Genomic DNA, 15,530 nt, shown 5'->3' on the forward strand with positions numbered 1-15,530 from the left:
AGAAATGTTAAAGGTGTTAGCTGGCCTTTCCTGATTGGGCATTACAAGGGTTGTCCCTCCTTCCTTGGGCAATGTGTGCCCTTCTATTGTCAAATGATTCTGAGAAGCCGACACTTAGGCCTCCAAGGTCAGAGGGGAAACTTGAATCAGACCTGCGTCCTTACATTCCCCCCTCTGTCTTGTAACTGACCCAATCCTGGGTCAGCTATGTTACCATTGTTCTGGTTTAAGGCTACATGCTCTTAAGACCATTAACAGAATAGCATTTACCTGCTCTGACAAATGTTATGATCTTATCAATGATACAAGAGCCAAATGTTAAAAGTATACCAATTTTCGTTTTGGCTCCTCATTCTTCTCGTTTCTTGTGGTGGCCACGAACCACAGCTAGACTATCCTGTACAATTCCTGAGCTATTGGCATAGAAGTAACATTGTTCCCCTAAAGCCTAGCATAGTCCTCCTTGGTGTAAGGGGAATTTCTTACCCTGTAAAGGGCATAGGGAAGGAGAACTACCCAATTTCCACCAGTCTCCATGGATAATTTGGTAAGGGTCTTTTTTAGGGTTTCTAATATCTGGCGCTGCCTGGTTTACAAAAGCAGGAATGACAGCCAATTTGTTTCCTCATATTTCAGGGTCCTTGGGCATATAAGTGCAATATGCCTCCATGGTTATTTCTACATTACTAACCTTAGCCAAATTGGTGGGCCATCTAGTGGCCATTCAAAGACCCCCCATTTGAGTCTGGCAGTAGAGGCGTAGGTTCCCCTTACCTTTTGACATGTTGAAATCTCAGAAATTGCCCAGATTAGAGGCAATTAATACCAACAGAGCATCCTATCCATAAGAGGGAGGTTAGCGCAATCAGGAACTTTTTGCTGCTTCCCCAGCTTTCTGGGGCGACATTTGTCAGTCCGATGGCAAAGAGACAGGGCAGTTTATCTTATTGGACCGGTGATTCCTCAGGCTTCTGCCGTGCTAGACCAGCTAGCTTCTGGGGTGTGACTGGAGCAGGGCTGGGGATCCCTGGAGTCAGAGTCTTTCTGAGGGTCAGTTTAAGCTGATCGACTGGATTTGGATCACCTCACCAGGTTGAGGGCTCTTCAGAGCTGGCCTACTTAACTCCAGAGAGATACCTGAAACTTTAATAGGGGCTGAAATTTTTGTTTAGATGCATTATCTGTGAAGTCCACCTTTAAGTCTTTTGAAAAGGCATGACCCCCATTTTAAATATCATCCTCACAGACTAACAAGCTCGAGATCCAACAACAAATATTTAAAGACACTCAGAACTAAAATTACATTTACAGTACTGCATTGCTGAAACATAGTTTTTCTCTATTAAAAAAACCCTCCATTATCAGAGATAGCCAAATCAAGACTAATGCATTGGTGGAACGAGTCCATTCTTAACAACCCTGGCCTAATTATTTACATAAGCTCAGCAAGAATAAGGATTGTTCATGAGGACTTTATAAAGCTTGCTTTGCTGGGTCCTTTTATAAGGAATCTCCAGGTTGAACTTTTAGTAGCCACTCTGGGCCAGAAGCCAAGCCAAGCACTTTCCATCAGACAGGCCTGCAATACCTGTTGAATTGGGCAAACTCCTCTTCCCAAGGTTCCCAACATATGCTGAGGTTCCTGCACCTGCCAGGAAGTGACCTTCTTTACTCACCTGGGGAGGCTGCTGGGAACTCTGTGAGCAAGGTGAGCCAACTCTGTGAGCCAACATTTCCACAAGGCTTTATGGCTCCATGTTCCATAAAGTCAACCTTAGTTCCTTAAAGCTGTCAGGTCATATCTGAGCCTATGCATGACTCTCGAATAGGACATTCCAGCCAAAGCCTTGGAAAACATACCCAGTATTTCCAATGGTGTCCTACTATAAAATGAACAGATTTTTATTGAACTTATGCAAACAATTGTAATTGCCATGAAAGAAAGAATACTCACTGTGAGTTTCTGAATTTCAGACAGTTTAAGTAGAGAGAAAAGATGAATGCTCTAGATTACAAACAGATACTTTATGACATTTCTGAATATCACAGATTTCTTAAGAGAAAGTTTCTTAATCTGGATAAGCAAACATTAAAGGACCAGCAATATTTTTAACCATAGTTACAAAACTATAACTTTTATTAGTTCATTTGGTCCTATGTTCCTAATTCTTGTTCAGCTTGAATGCAGCTTTTAGCTCTGGAAATTTCTACCCATTTTAGGATTGACCTAGAGGATGTCAATACTGCATTTGTCCCAAAAGTCCTCTTTATAACTTTCCTTGAGGAAGAAACACGTTCTGTGACAAAATCTAAAGATCTGAGGAGAGTTCATTTTGATGCACTTTAACAAAGAAATTTAGTGACACTTAACATTTTGATTACTAAAGGTGTTAAGTAATGATCTTATACCAAAACATTAAAACTTTAGGGACTGCATATATATTTGAGCAGTTACAGCATTTACCCATGTAATATAACCTAAGGTGTATCACTGTACAACAGTGCTTTTTTAAGTAACTTGGTATCCTAAATGAAAGGGCCTAATTAGTCAAAAGATTTTCTACCATTTGAATACTGAGAAATTTGTTAAAAACCTAGGAAGCTACAAAGCACATCTTAAATAGAATTACAAATTGTTACAAATCTGAAAACTCTATTTATTTAACCAAAGTGGCAATAAAAGATCTTATTTGCCTTTGGGATCCTTTAGCAAAACCTAACTTTTTTTAACCTCAGAGAAGTTTTAACTAAGCAATCAAAGACCTGATAAAGATAAGACCTAAAGCTTTTGTCTTCTTAACAAAAGAGAAACCCTTTATTTACATAGTCTTAACAAGAGCAGATCAAAGGTCCAGAAAAACTTGTCTTTTGAAAGAGAGAAAAGCAGAATTTCAACCCTATACCAATATACCTTTAATATTCCATTTATCTCAACCTCACACATAAAATTTATTTTTAATGATTTCCTTACAGGAACCTTCTGTAACTTTCCTTTGCCTTTAAGCTTTTTTCCAAAGCCATTTCTCTACAAACAACTAGTCTCATCTAGGACAAAATTACTTTCTTTTACCCTCAACAAAAATGTACTTCTTTTTCTTATATTTTCCTTATGTATCCCCAATTTCCTGCATATAGGGTTGCTTTTATTATTTTTCCCATCAGTCTGAAGTACACTTAGCAGAATTTTAACTCTTAGAAAACAGTCTCCAATTGAGGACTTAGTAACTAACTGAAAGATGTTTATACCAGAACTTTTCTTAGATGGTAATTTTATGAACCAATTAAGTACAAAGCAGCTTTCTAACAGTTTTAAATATCCCCAGTTGTTTTGCCACAAGTCAAAAGCACGAGCCTCTACAGACCTCATCCTATACCAATATATCAATCACTAATTGTGGCTTGTGCTTTACTTTTTATCTTGTTAGACAGTCAATGAATTCAATTATAATTTATTATCAAGTAAAACCTTAACATTTTAAGTTACCAAGAACCTTTAAAACTATTTTAACAATTACCCATGAAAATGGAGACAGACCAAATTAACTATTACTTTAACTTATTTGTACTGTAGCAAACCAACAGACTTAGATTAATTTAAACACTGAATGAGCCCATGTGAGACACTTTGTTCCCTAGTTAATTTTGACCTGGAAATTTGATGCGAAAATCTGACTTCTGCAGTCTTTTGTTTCTTATCACCTAGGGCGGATTGCCTCCAGCAATTTATGCAGATTGGCCTCTCCCCACCCAGGTGGTACAGAGGAAAGAATGGGGGAAGGGAGAGCAAGAGAAGAGGCTCCCAAAGGGGGCAGAGGAGAGTTTCCAGTTTTAAACTTTTATCCAAATATAGCTGTTATCCTGGGAAATGAGTGAGGGAGAAGCCCTCACTTCTACAAGGTGGAGGAACACAGAGTCAGTGTCCCCTTCAGTATGATTTTATCTCAGTCAGACCAATAAGGTCTCCCTCTCTGCACAGTCCTGTAGGCTTTTGGGGATCTTAAGGATGCCCACCCGTGGAGCCACAGACTCGAACTTGGCAGGCAAGCCAGAACGAGCCGCACATTCACACTCACATACACACCAGAGGTTACTACATTCCCTCCCATAAAATTTCCACAGACCAGACCAAAAGCAATGACAATAACAACTGGACAAACAAGTACAGAAGTGGCCACAAAACAGAGGTTTACAGATTTACTAAAGGGCCGACCGACATCTCGGTGTGGCCCTGGGGCCGGAAGTCATGACTCCAGGCTTCCATTTAACACCCCAGACAAAAGCACAGGTGCATTTAAAATTTAGATGATAAACTAGATTACCTCTGGAGGTTCTAATAGCTGACTCTCAGAGACTACTGGCGCCATTTTCAGGGTGGCATGAAAGACAAGAGTGTCTCCCGGCTCCCAAAACCTAGATGTCCCTGGGAGGGCCTTTTGTTCTTAGCCCCTGAGGTTGGGAGGAGACAATGAGGCATATCACACCCAATTAGGCGCAGAAACAAAGAATGGGAGGGGAAGCCAGAAATGTTACTGAAGAGCTCCAATACTTTTGGTTTCCGGGCGGCAGTAATTTTCTTGGCAGCTAAGATCCTAGGAGAAAGAGAAGATTTTAACCAGGGTGGGGAGATCGAAGGTCCCATCTTCTGGCCATCCAACGCTGAAGGTTGGCCATTTGTTCCTGCAAAAAACATGTAGGGGGTTTGAAGTAGATTGTCCCATGTCCTCGTCAGTCAGGGTCACAGCAAAAATTACACTTAGAGGCACAACAAACAGATAATTACACTTTGCCTTCATCCTGATGAGGAATTATACTATGTCTCCCTCCTGAGGAGGACTTACATTCCACCTCTGTCCCAGTGAGGACCCACACTTTGCCTCCCTCCCACGGAGGACTTAGACAAACAGATGCACAGCAAACAGATGCACAGAGAAGTATACACAAGAGTCTCCAACAAAAACAAAACCCTACTGCTGCCACCAGCAGGATTCCTAACAGATAGACAAGGGGACCCAGTCTTTTTCTGTCGCCTATGTGATCGATTCCAACTTACTCCAGAGTATGTCACCGCTCAATCGTGTGTTCTCTGGGGTCCCTGCAAGCGCTGCAGGACTGGAATCCTATCTCAAACTTTACACAACCTCGAGTGAGTGCCCTACCTACACCTGTATCTCCAACAGATGCCGCACTTGCCACTCATATCTCTGCGAATGTGAACAGGTAACAATGCTTGCCCGTGGAATTCAGACACTTTGCCTCCCTCCCGAGGAGGACTTACACAAACAAAGCACACAGAGAAACATACACACAATGGGGCCACATTTCTGCCACCAGTGGAACCCCCAGAAGTACCACACTATAAATAGATGCACAGAGAGACAGACACAAGTTGGCTCTATGGCTAAGCCAAGGGCACCCAGCTTTCCCTTGCACTGCTGGTGTACGACCTGTTCCAGAGAGCCACCAGAATCCTGGAAAGAGGAGACTTACTTACCCCAGCCCTAGTTTCCCCCTGCCAGCAGGGCATTTTGACACCAGAGCCACGGAACCTACCCTCACCCGTGGATACTCTGGAGTCCATCCGACAAGAGGAGACCTGCCCCAGTCTTCCCCCTGTACCTAAAGGGGTCACACTGCTGTCACCAGTGGAACACCCTGGACCAAGGGGGTCAAATTCTGATTGTCCCCCCTTGGCCCCCTGGGCTTCAACAAACACCGGGGACTGGATCCCTCCCCAGACCTACTTGTAAAAGAGACTCAGGGGGCTGGATCCCTCCCCGGTTTTGCCTCAGAGCGAATGAAAAAGTGGTGCTGGGGGCTGAATCCCTTCCCATACCTGTGGGTCCAAGACTTCTCCTGGCACCCACGGCCTTGAGATTTATGCAGCTCATCCACCTGGCTCCTTTGAGGCCTTCAACAAACACTGGGGGCTGGATCCCTCCCCAGTCTTTTAATTAGACGAACAACAGAACAGACACAAGTATACAGACACAAGTATAAAGATATACATACAGAAAGACAAGAAATGAGTGCACTCACCAGCCGGCAATTAGGCCCAATGTGTTGGGGTCCCAGGGGGGGAGGATTTCCCAGCCAATGCACCATTATGTTATGCCCAGATTTGCAATATCGCCCTCAAAAGCCAGAGACTACCAGGGAGACTGAGTCATGCATGCAAAAGCAAAGGGTAGTTTTATTACAGGCTTAGGCTGGCTGAGCCTAAGCTCAGGCTCACAGACTTTACCAGTGCAGTGGATTCATGTTGAGAGCCCTGAACATGGCGGGGTAGGGCCTTTATGAGTTTTGGGAAGGGGGAGTTACAGGAAATTGTGACACAGGTACAGGGGTCCAATCATTATTATATGATGCCACTGACAGCAGGTTTAACCATTCATTGATACTTTTGGTGGGAGCCAATCACAACATTTAGAGTATTGACCAATCACAGAGAGGGCCCAGGACCCTCATGTAGGGCATGACTAGTCTTAAGCAATTGGTGATTATCTTATAGCTTCCATTTTTAGGCCTGCTCTTAGAAATGTTAAGGGGGTTAGCTGGCCTTTCCTGATTGAGCGTTACAAGGGTTGTACCTCCTTCCTTGGGCAATGTGTGCCCTTCTATTGTCTAATGATTCTGAGAAGCCGACACCTAGGCATCCAAGGTCTGACGGGAAACTTGAATCAGACCTGCATCCTTACAGGGTAATAAAGAGAGGAATCAAAGATGAGCCTAAGGATTCTTTGCTAGAGTGACTTGAAAGCTGCCATTAATCGATACTGGGAAGTCTATGGGAGAGCCAGTTTTTTTGGAAGGGAGATTGATTTGAATTCTATTTTGGACATGTTAAGTTTGAGATGCTTATTAGATATTCAAATAAATAGTCAAGGAGGCAGCTGAATATATGAGTCTGGTGTTGAAAGGAAAGGACCAAGATGCAGACACAAATTTGAGAGTCAACAGTATACAGAATTAGAAGCTACTATATATAATGAATGATATCACTAAAGGTATGAGTATAATGATGTCCTTTGTCTCCCATGTATTTGGGGACCTTCTGTAGTCACCGCAGAACTGGTTAAATCAGTGTTTCATGGGACACCAGATCTTGGGACTATATCAATATGTTCCTTTTTTTTTTTTTTTTAAGAATACCTCTTTCTTTTATTTGGATATCGTGTCTTTTTTATATAGTATATTGTCAAGTTGGTTTCCATATAATACCCAGTGCTCATGCCCACAAGTGCTCTCCTCCATGCCCGTCACCCCCCTTCCCCTCTCCCACTCCCCCACAAGCCCTCAGTTTGTTCTCAGTATTCAAGAGTCTCTCATGGTTTGCCTCCCTCCCTCTCCCCAACTATTTTCCCCTCTTACCCTCCCACATGGTCCTTTGTTAAGTTTGTCCAGTTTCACATATGAGTGAACACATATGGTATCTGCCCTTCTCTGCCTGACTTATTTCACTTAGCATGACACCCTCGAGGTCCACTCACACTGCCACGAATGGCCAGATTTCATTCTTTCTCATTTCCATGTAGTATTCCATTGTATAGATAAACCACTTCTTGATCTATTCACCAGTTGATGGACCTTTAGGCTCTTTCCATGATTTGGCTATTGTTGAAAGCGCTATGAACATTGGGGTACATGTGCATCAGCACTTCTGTATTCCTTGGGTAAATCCTTAGCAGTGCTATTGCTGGGTCATATGGAAGTTCTATTATTAATTTTTTGAGGAACCTCCACTCTTTTCCAGAGTGGCTGCACCAGTTTACATTTCCACCAACAGTGTAGGACGGTGCCCATTTCTCCACATCCTCGCCAGCATCTATAGTCTCCTAATTTGTTCATTTTAGCTACTCTGACTGGTGTGAGGGGGGATCTCAGTGTCATTTTGATTTGTATTTCCCTAATGATGATAGACTCTGAGCATCATTTCATGTGTCTGTTAGCCATCTGGATGTCCTCTTTGGAAAAGTGTCTATTCATATCTTCTGTCCATTTCTTCTTCTTCACTGGATTATTCGTTTTTCAGGTGTGGAGTTTGGTGAGTTCCTTGTAGATTTTGGATACTAGCCCTTTATCTGATATGTCATTTGCAACTATCTTTTCCCATTCTATCGGTTGCCTATTAGTTTTATTGATTCTTTCCTTTGCAGTGCAGAAGTGTTTTATCTTGATGAGGTCCCAATAGTTCATTTTTGCTCTTGATTCCCTTGCCTTTGGGAATGTGTCATGTAGGAAATTGTTTCAGTACATAAAGGAGGCTGTTTCCTGCTTTCTTCTCTAGGCTTGTGATGGTTTCCTGTCTGACATTCGGGTCCTTCATCAATTGAGTTTCTTTTTGTGTGTAGTGTAAGAAAGTGGTCTAGTTTCATTCTTCTGCATGTTGCTGTCCAGTTTTCCCAGCACCATCTGTTTAAAGAGGCTGTCTTTTATCCATTGGATACTCTTTCCTGCATTGTCAAATGTTAGTTGGTCATACATTTGTGGGTACAACTCTGGTTTCTCTATTCTATTCCATTGGTCTATGTGTCTGTTTTTGTGCCAATACCATATTGTCTTGATGATGACAGCTTTGTAGTAGAGGCTAAAGTCTGGGATTGTGATGCCTTCTGTTTTGGTTTCTCCTTCAATATTACTTTGGCTATTTGGGGTCTTTTGTGGTTGTATACAAATTTTAGGATAGTTTGTTCTAGCTTTGAGAAGAATGGTGGTGCAATTTCGATTGGGATTGCATTGAATGTGTAGATTGATTTGGGTAATAATGACATTTAAACAATGTTTTTTCTTCTGATCCATGAGCATGGAATATTTTTCCATTTCTTTGTGTCTTCTTCAATTTCCTTCATAAAATTTCTATAGTTTTCAGCATACGTATCTTTTACATCTTTGGTTAGGTTTATTCCTAGGTATTTTATGTTTTTTTTTGTGCAATTGTAAATGGGCTCAATTTCTTGATTTCTCGTTTGTTGTTTCATTCTTGGTGTATAAAAATGCAACCGATTTCTGTATGTTGATTTTGTACCCTGTGACTTTGCTGAATTCATGGATCAGTTCTAGTAGGCTTCTGGTGGAGTCTGTCAGGTTTTCCATGTAGAGTATAATGTCATGTGCGAAAAGTGAAAGTTTGACTTCTTCTTTGCCAATTCTGATGCCTTTTATTTCCCTTTGTTGTCTGATTGCTGATGCTGGGACTTCTAGCGCTATGTTAAACAACAATGATAAGAATGGACATCCTTGTCATGTTCCCGATCTCAGGGGGAAAGCTCTCAGTTTTTCCTTATTGAGGATGATATTAGCTGTGGGCTTTTCATGAATGGCTTTTATGATGTTAAAGTAAGTTCCTTCTATCCCGACTTTCTCCAGGGCTTGTTATTAAGAAGGGATGTTAAGATGTTGTATTTTGTCAAATGCTTTTTCTGCATCTATTGACAGGATCATATGGTTTTTATCCTTTCTTTTGTTAATGTGATGTATCACATTGATGGATTTGTGAATATTGAACCAGCCCTGTTACCCAGGACTGAATCCCACTTGATCATGGTGGATTATTCTTTTTATATGCTGTTGAATTCGATTTGTTAGTATCTTGTTGAGTATTTGTGCACCTGTATTCATCAAGGATATTGGCCTGTAGTTCTCATATTTTGAGGGGTCTCTGTCTGGTTTGGGAATCAAAGTTACTCTGGCTTTGAAGAATGAGTCCAGAAATTTTCCTTCTAGTTCTATTTTTTGGAATAGCTTGAGAAGAATGGGTATTAACTCTAAATGTCTGGTAGAATTTTCCTGGGAAGCCATCTGGCCCAGAGCTTTTATTTGTTGGGAGAGTTTTGATAGCTGATTCAATTTCTTTACTAGTTATGGATCTGTTCAAATTTTCTATTTCTTCCTGTTTGAATTATGGTAGTGCATGTGTGTTTCAACATTTGTCCATTTCTTCTAGGTTGTCCAGTTTGTTGACATATAATTTTTCATAATATTCCCTGATAATTGCTTGCATTTATGAGGGATTGGTTGTAATAGATCCATTTTCATTCATGATTTTGTCTACTTAGGTGCTCTCTCTTTTCTTTTTGAGAAACCTGGCTAGAGGTTTATCAATTTTGTTTATTCTTTCAAGAAACCAACTCTTGGTTTCATTAATCTGTTCAACTGTTTTGTTGTTGTTGTTGTTGTTGGATTCTATATTGTTTACTTCTGCCCTGATCTTTATTATTTTTCTTCTGCTGCTGGGTTTGGGGTGCTCTGCTTCTATTTCCTTTAGGTGCACTGTTAGACTTTGTATTTGCGCTTTTTCTAGTTTCTTGAAATAGGCCTAGCTTGCAATGTACTTTCCTCTTAGGACTGCCTTTGCTGCATCCCAAAGAGTTTGGATTGTTGTGTTCTCATTTTCATTTGTTTCTATATTTTTAAAAATTTCTTCTCTAATTGTGTGATTGACCCATTCGTTCTTTATTAGGGTGGTCTTTAACCTCCATGTTTTTTAAGGTTTTCCAGACTTTTTCCTGTGATTAATTTCAAGTTTCATAGCATTGTGATCTGAAAGTGTGCACAGTATGATCTCAATTATTTTATATTTATTGAGGGCTGCTTTGTGACCCAGTATGTGGTCTACCTTGGAGAATGTACCATGTGTACTCGAGAAGAAAGTGAATTCCATAGTCTCAGAATGTAGAGTTCTAAATATATCTGTTAAGTCCATCTGTTCCAAAGTGTCATTTGGGTCCATTGTGTCTTTAGTGATTTTCTTTCTAGTTGATCTACCCATTGCTGTAAATGGAGTATTAAAATCCCCTGCAATTAGCACATTCTTATCAATAAGATTGTTTCTGTTTGTGATTAATTATTTTATGTATTTAGGTGCTCCCTTATCCAGTGCATAGACATTTATAATTGTTAGCTCTTCCTGATGAATAGACCCTGTAATTATTATATAAAGTCCTTCTTCATCTCTTGTTACTGCCTTTACTTTAAAATCCAGTTTGATATAAGTATGGCTACTTCGGCTTTCTTTTGACTTCCAGTTGCATGATAGATAGTTCTCTATCCTCTTACTTTCAATCTGAAAGTGTCCTCAGATCTAAAATGAGTGCCTTTTAGGCAGCAAAAAAGATGTTTTTTTTTAATATATTCTGCTACTCTATGTCTTTTGACTGGAACATTTAGTACATTTACATTCAGTGTTGTTATTGAACATTATGGGTTTGGAATCATTGTGTTCTCTGTAGGATTCATGCTTGTACTGGTGTCTCTGGTACTTTGTGTTCCTTGCAACATTTTCCTAATAAAGTACCCCTTAGAATTTCTTATAAGGACTGGTTTAGTGGTGATGAATTCCTCCAATTTTTGTTTGTTTGGGAAAACCTTTAAATCTCCTTCTATTCTGAATATCAGGCTTGATGATTAAAGGATTCTTGGTTGTGTATTTTTTCTGTTTGTCACATTGAATATTTCCTACCATTCCTTTCTGGCCTGCCAAGTTTCAGTAGATAGGTCTGCTACTACTCTGATAGGTCTCCTTTTGTATGTTAGGGCCCTTTTATTCCTAGCTGCTTTCAGAATTCTCTCTTTATCCTTATATTTTGCCAGTTTCGCTATGATATATCATGCAGAAGATCAATTCAAGTTACATCCTAGGGGAGTTCTCTGTGCCTCTTGGATTTCAATGTCTGCTTCCTTCCCCAGATTGGGGAAGTTCTTGGGTATAATTTGTTCAAGTACCCCTTCAGCACCTTTCTCTTTTTCTTCTTCTTCAGAAATTCCTATGATATGGATATTGTTCCTTGATTGTGTCACTCAATTCTCGAATTTTCCTTTCATTTTCCTGGATCAACTTATCTCTCTTTTTCTCAGCTTCCTCTTTTTCTATAATCGTGTCTTCTAATTCACCTATTCTCCTCTCTGCCTCTTCAATTCGTGCAGTGGCCGCCTCCATTTTATTATGCACCTCATTTATAGAATTTTTAATTCATCACAACTATTTTTAAGGTCTACAGTCTTTGTAGCAATAGTTTCTCTGATGTCTTCTATGCCTTTTTCAATCTCAGTGATTAATTTTATGTCAAATTTTCTATATTCTTGCTCAGTTATTTTGCTTATATCTGTTTTGACCAATTCTGGAGCTGTGATTTCTTCCTGGAGTTTCTTTAGAGGAGAGTTCTTCCATTTCATCATTTTGGCTAGCTTTCTGTCTCTTGTAAATCTTAAAAGCTCGTTATGTGCTCTGCATCTGTGAGTTCTGCTATATTAAAGGAGGCTCATTGACTGTCCATGGCCTGTCTGTTCGGGAAGTGAGTGTTCTTTTAATGGTGTCTCTTGGTCCCTCTTTTTGTGCTTTTGGTTATTTTATTTCCCTATGCATAGTGATATTTTGGACTCTCTACCATGTGTACTTTGGCTTGTTTCTCAAGGAAGCCCTGAAAGAGAAAACAGACAGACAAACACACAGGGAACAAAAGCATGCCAATGCACAGATAAATCAAACAATGAAGCAAACCAAAAGGGGGAAGTAAAGGTGAAACAAAAACAACAAAAGACAAAGGACAGCCTAAAATCATATAACAATAAATCTCAGCTACAAATAAAGAGCAGAGTAGAGGCTGTGCTGATGGAAGAGCATATACAAAGAGAGAAATGACAGGGGTGGGGAGATAGTGAAATTTGACATTGACCAGGCAGAGAGACTAAAAGGCTTAATTCAGAGAGAGATAGTTAAGAATATAGTAGGAGGTGAGGAGAAAGAAATGAAGATAATGTTACCCGAAGAAACTATCTACTCTGATTATTCCAGAGAGAGAAAGGAAGGAAGATAACAACTGAGGTACAGAATATGCATCAAGAGAATGGATTAACTGTGACTGTTTAAGCAAACCAATGACCAGAGTACCCAGTCCAGTAGACAGGAGAGATAAGAATGAGAAAAGGGAATATATATCTGAATAACAAGAATTGATCTAGAGTTAATCATAGCAATGCATCAATGTTGGTCTTGCCCAGAGGTCAGGTAAAAAAAAAAAATGCTCTGCAGTGCGGATGGGTGTGGTTTGGTGTAGGCATGTCTAGCCTCCACTGCAGGTCCCGAGGGCCGCTCCCTGAGACCCTGACTTGGTGGTTGTGGGAAGGAAAAATGGCGGCTCCCCGGTTCCTTCTCAAACCAAGCATTGCAAATCACTCTTTTGGGTCTGATCTCCCTGTGGCAAGGTGGGCTGTGTTCTATGTCCCAAGTCTCACCTCATTCCAGATATCAGTCCTTGGGCTTTAATGATATGGCCTGAGATGTAATTCCACAGGCCGGGTTGCTTCCTCACTAGGGATGGAGTAGGGGGAGTAGGGGAGCAATTTCTCCTGGCGCTGCCTGGGATGTAGAGCCCAGCCCAAAGAAAGTGCCATAGGTAGTTTTAGGATCTCTCTCTCTGAAAACCCTGCAGTTACAGATGGGATGATAGGATCCCTCTCTGTCCCAGCTGAGGTTTTTCTCTTCTCCAGAGACAGTTCTATGAGCAGTTTCAGCCACTCTTTCTCTTCTTCTCTTGGCGGATCTCTGATGAGGGGGCTCCCTCCCCTCGATGCCTCCAGGTCCTGGCCCATTTTTATCTTCCCCAGTTGGCAATCATGCACCTATGAAGCTGTTTTCTTAGTGGACTCTGCCTCTTTCCCTCCCAGACCCTTGCAATTCAGTCTCCAAAGGCTTCAGCCCTTCTTTGTTTGAGAGATGCTGGATGGTGAAAAGTATGGCTCTCCCTACTTCTCCGCCATCTTGCCCTTTCCTTGGATATCTTCTATCAACGTGTTCTTTTTTTTAATGTTTTACTGTTTATTTATTTTTAAGAGAGAGAGATAGAGCGTGAGCAGGAGAAAGGGCAGAGAGAGAAGGAGACACAGAATCTGAAGCAGGATCCAGACTCTGAACTGTCAGCACAGAGCCCGACGCAGGGCTCCAGCCCACGAATCGCGAGATCATGAAGTGGGCCTAAGTCTACCACTTAACCGACTGAGCCACCTAGGCACCCCTCAACATGTTCTTAAAGAAACCAGTCTGTCAGTCTTATGGATGAGTCCTTAGGCCATAAGGTGTGGATGTACCATAGAGGCATTACATATTGCAAAGAAATCATCAAATAATTAAATAGGCTCTAAGAAAATCCAAATATTCTGCATTTCATTAATTTCTTCCCTGATTTAGATGAGATCATGTGATCCCCACTAAGTTCAGGATTATTGATACCCAATCTTCCAAGTTGATTGGAAACTTTGGAACTGGGCAAAAAATTGTAATCCTGTTATCACAGTTTTGATATTCTAAGCATTCCAGTACACTCAATTTTATCCTCATCTTTTTCATAAAAAGTATTAGAATTTGAAGAGGGGAGGTAGAGAGCCTCATTCATAGATTTACTTCAAATATTCTAAAACCACAGGTCTGTGTTTGCCTGGATGCTGTACTACCTTAGAAAGGATGGCTATCATATCTTACTTCTAGACAGAGGAAGTGTTGTTGGAGCTTACCAGTGCTGTTCCAAGAAGATCTCTAGGGAACTGCATTTCTACCTGGCTAGGTAGACTCTGATCACTGTGGGTGACTTGTGTGCAAAGTCCACTGCAAAAAGCTGAAGGTCCACAAGCTTAGGACCCATTAGTGAAAATGACTTCCAGTTAGGAAAAGCCAATTTCCCAAAACAGAGATGTTGGATTAAGGATAGTTCTAAATGCTCGATCTGTTCTCTAAACCTTATGCTTTTTGAGGATAGCAACTGAGTCTTAGTCACTTTCATATACATGAGCTTCCACTCTCAGGGTGCGGGAGTGAGCCCAGCCTAGGAGTGTTAGTCAAATGAGCCAGTGCTAGGGGGTCATGAAGAGCGGAAGACATTTCTTACCTCACCCTGAGACAGCTATGAAATGCAGAAAATGCAAATCTATGGAATACAGATGGTCAAACCAAGGAAACCAAGTACAGACTTCAATTACAAAGGTTAAGGATGGAACCAAAACTAAGAAATGGTGTCCAAAGTCAGAATGATACTGACCTGGCAAGCTTGAGCCAACTCTGGGTAGGGAAATGGTTACATTAGGCAGGGAGAGATAAAGGACCTTCAGGGGGCCAGGATGTAGCTACAAGTGGGAGACTGAAGAAGCATCAGCAGCAGCAAAGTTTGGGGAAAATGAAGATAAGGTTAACGTGTTCCAGACCTGTCTGGGCTAGATGCCATGCATGGAGTCTCACAAACTTTCTGATAGGTCACAATAAAAAGCCAGGGACGAAAATCCTCTGCAGCTACCCAGTCGGGAACTCTCTCACTCTTGAGAGCTTTATACTTCCTCTATCTCTTTTATCATTCTCTGCTGTCCACAAGATTCTTTCTTTGACTCCATGAGACAAGGACCACCATCTCTCCCATCCTCCTGGAACATTTTTTGCCGAAACCCAGGGACCTTCAGAGAGTAACAGCGGACTCTTTCCTTTCCTTTTCTGAAAGGAGGATCTCTTTACCAAGACCCTCAAAACCAGGCACCCGTCTGCCAGTTAAAAGTGA

The sequence above is a fragment of the Suricata suricatta genome, chromosome X (assembly GCF_006229205.1).
Source record: "Suricata suricatta isolate VVHF042 chromosome X, meerkat_22Aug2017_6uvM2_HiC, whole genome shotgun sequence".
In the NCBI taxonomy this organism is placed as follows: Eukaryota; Metazoa; Chordata; class Mammalia; order Carnivora; family Herpestidae; genus Suricata; species Suricata suricatta.